The 3,874-nt window shown below is 28.1% G+C and overlaps 1 pseudogene; it reads right to left on the bottom strand.

Annotated features, from left to right (window-relative positions):
- Positions 1-1,831: 1,831 nt before the first annotated feature.
- On the bottom strand, positions 1,832-3,647 carry LOC111028164 (annotated as a pseudogene).
- Positions 3,648-3,874: the final 227 nt, after the last annotated feature.

Below are 3,874 nucleotides of genomic sequence, written 5' to 3'. Positions count from 1 at the left end.
TATAATTATGATTTATGATAATAACAAGTAAATAATAGATATAATTTAAAAATGAATATTTGATTAAACTAGAACTGTATTGTATTTAATAACAATATACTTAAATACCAAATAATAACAATTGAGTATAGGCAGTAAATGTATTCTCAATGATAATACAAATATAATTTGGTATAATAATAATAGTAATAATAATATTTTCAATGAAATATACCAATATAATGTTTGAATTTAAAAAATATATGTACAACAATTGAAAAATCTTTACTTATGTTGAATTTAGATTTGTTTTCCTTTATTTATATTTTTTTTAAATTATCCATAAACCATTTGCATTCTTTATAAATTCTAATTGAAAATAAATTATTTAAGATAAATTTTTTTTCTTTTTGACATATATTTTCTAATAAACTGTTTTTATTTTTTGTTAGCCATGTTTACTTATATAGATACCGAAGTTTTTTTCCATTTTATACCTTCGTAGTAGTTTTGAAAGATCATCAGACTTTCTTGTACAAAATATTCTAATTCTTTAGTAGGCGAGTTTAAACCTACATCTGTAGATGTCCATTCAATATGATTGATCAAATGTCTTGTGTAGAGTAAACAATTGATCTTTGTCAACGAGGCTTTTATTTGTATCGATTAATTGGTTATAGCATTTATTGCATTCAATTTTTTTGACACATTTCATAGCTAAATATCCTGCATAATATTCTAAGGAACATTTTTCTAATGACAAAGAAGACATAGGTATTGATTCATTTTCTGTACAATTATATGTATCGTCTGAATCACTGGAAGAGGCTATGGAAGTAGTTTTTGGAATATCCACATCTTTATCCCTCGGTGTATCATCAATCTGTTAGTCACTTAATACTTCTGGTGTTAAAAAATTGTCTTTGTCATCCTCACAATTTGATTTTTCAGATGCACAATTTAAAAGACTAAAAGAACAAATGCTTGCATAACCATATCTGAATGATTTGCAAGTTGGATTTCTTTTGTATCCACAGCGCTGTCTGAAAATAGAAAATTGATTTTCCAGTGCATCTTGACACAGTCTATTAGTCAATAGGAAGTATTTTGTTGGTGATGGACTTGTATTTTGTTCATGTTTGTAAAGTTCCAAAACTGCATTCAAAGACCAAACAAATCCAGTGAAGCATGGTTTTGTTTTTGGTATTTGACTGATTTTTAAAACTCTGTTTTCTAATATTTTTAAAAGTGTCCAATGCTTCATAAGTAACTGTAAAACCTTTTACATTTTTTTCACTGAGTGGTTTTCTATATGGATTTTTGTCTTTTAAATGTTTACTGTTTAGGACATCAAATTGATTGTTTAACTGAAGGAAAAAATTTGTTGTATCTTGTGCTGTGTGAGAAACTAATTCACCTGTTTCCATGGCAGTTTTAATTGCCGCACTCACAGTATTGCTGAAAACTTGTAAAGGTAGTTTACAACTCATTTTCTGCCATGGATTCGGATTCAAATGCCGTTGATCAATTTTACACATTGCTTTTGTGGTTTTGCTACATGAGTCAATTTTATATGTTTCACGGAAATCATTGAAACATATTTTTTTCTCTCCGTTATTTGCTGTTATTATAATATTTCCTGTAAGCAGATTATTTCTAATGCTTTTCATCAAATAAGGAATATCATACATTAAAAAATTTTTTTTGCAGTTTATCAATGCAAACGGATTTTCAGGAGTTCCGCCAAGTAAGAAAAACATTTTGCGGTTATTTGTTCCTTGATCACACGTAATTATACTTGGCGAAAATCCAATTTCGTACAGTTTTTCTATGCTACTTTTTACAATGTTGGCTATTTGATCACCAGTGACTCCAAAACACTACTAATGAAGTAAGCAAAAGGTAGTTTCCATTTGTTGTAAAGTCCACGGATCATCACTACAAGAACAAGTTTTGCAGACTTCCCTGATCTACCTAAATGCCCTAGATCTTCATAACCTTCAATGAAATCTAATGATTTATTATACTCTGGACACATTTTTATTGACATTTCATCAATTAACCCAACACATTTTTTTTCTTGTTCAGTCATTACTTTTGTCATTAATGTCAATTGAGAATTATATTCTGTTACAAACCCTGGCAAATACATTAACGACTTTATCCATCGTTATATGGTAGTCACACCTGGTAGAACTATTTTGTTTCTTCTCATAAACCAATATGTTGATGGGGATTTAAAATATATAGATATAGATGTGACATTTTTCTCGCCTTGTGTCCATGGTTTTTTTCGGTATTCAAAAGCTGCATAGTTACAAGGGCTTTTGAATTTTTCGAGCTAAAGGCAGAGTTATTAAACAGAGTTCTTGGATCTACATTTTTTTTTATGTTTTTTTTTTTGGAATACGCTTTTTGCTTAATCAGACGTGATATTTTCACGTTTTTAAAAACACTGTTGTCACTATCAAAATCGTTTCCTAAACTGGAATGGGAAGTTCTTGGCATATCTTGGTCACCCAGAAAACTAAATCAAAAATTTACTAACGCAATGATAAATAGGTAGTCAGTTTTGTAAAAATACTTTTGAAAAAATATTAAGATACTAATGCTAATACTAGTATTCCAATAAAAAGGTATTAAAAATACTTTTAAAATACTATTATTATTTACGACTACTCACAAAGTATTTGTAGACTAAAGTATTTTTTTTTAAATTTAAATTTTCCTAAAAAGTATTTATAGAAAATCGTCATATTTCGATGGCAACTGTTTCTATTTTAGATAAAGTTAGCTGCAGTTGTAATTTATAAATATATTATATTATTATTCAATAGGGGAAAAACATTGTTTTTAATGTCAAATGGAAATTTGAAAAATAAAATACAAGAATACCTAGTAAAGGTCTCTCAATATGAATGTATTTATTATTTTGTTTACAAATTTTAAATACTGAATCTCCATAAATTATAAAATATGCTCTAAAAAATTGTAAAATTAAGAAATATGTTCTAAAATCTAAAAATCACTAAATATGCAAAAAAATGCACTAAACTTTTGATATGTTTTTCGTAGTGTCTTGGAATAAATGTCTAGCTCACTTAGTAATAAATCTAATGGTTCAAAAAAATCATGCAAATGCAACAACTTCCGAGCCCTAAATTTATATACTATAAGTATAAGTTACCTAGCAATATCAAACTTAAAACATACATTTAAAAATTGTATTTAAAATACCATATGAATACTTCGTGTTTGAATACTAGTATTCAAATACTTGTATTCGAATACTCTACAAGACTGTAAATAGTGGTAAAATAAACTGCAAAATACAACAATTAATTTTGTAAAAGAAAAATGACTTATTTACCTCAACAATGAAAAGTACCAAAGTTTTGGTTTGTATACAGTGTCGGCCGACGCACCAGACTTAATGGGTTGTTTTATTTTTTTGTTCTCTTTTCGGTAAGCGATTCTGAGGTTGTTAATTTTTTTGTAGTACAGTGTCTTTTGTGGCATTTTGATTCGATTTCTTGTTGTTCGTTTACCAGTTTCCCATGCGCCGTATCTTTTTTATTCCTGTCATGATAATTTTTGATTTTACATTTTCTAAGACAAGCCTCGCTTTCATACAACTTTATAAACTCTTCTGTGAATTTGCGGCTCATTTTTAAAGTTAGTTCAAAGGAAGTAAATTAAAAAAAAAAAGTACTTTTGTAGGCTTATAGCAAAATAAAAAAAACAAACAAAATGATTACGTTAAATAATAAGTGACAACAATATGAATTATAACAAAATAATAATAATGATATCGCACTAATCCTCAAGGCAGACCACAAGTGTGCCACAACACGAACAACTCTGAACTGTACAATCCGGCCCGCGCAGTTTTTCC

Source organism: Myzus persicae, unplaced genomic scaffold (genome assembly GCF_001856785.1).
Source record: "Myzus persicae strain clone G006 unplaced genomic scaffold, MPER_G0061.0, whole genome shotgun sequence".
NCBI classification, from domain to species: domain Eukaryota; kingdom Metazoa; phylum Arthropoda; class Insecta; order Hemiptera; family Aphididae; genus Myzus; species Myzus persicae.
This window is presented reverse-complemented; position numbering and strand designations above follow the sequence as displayed.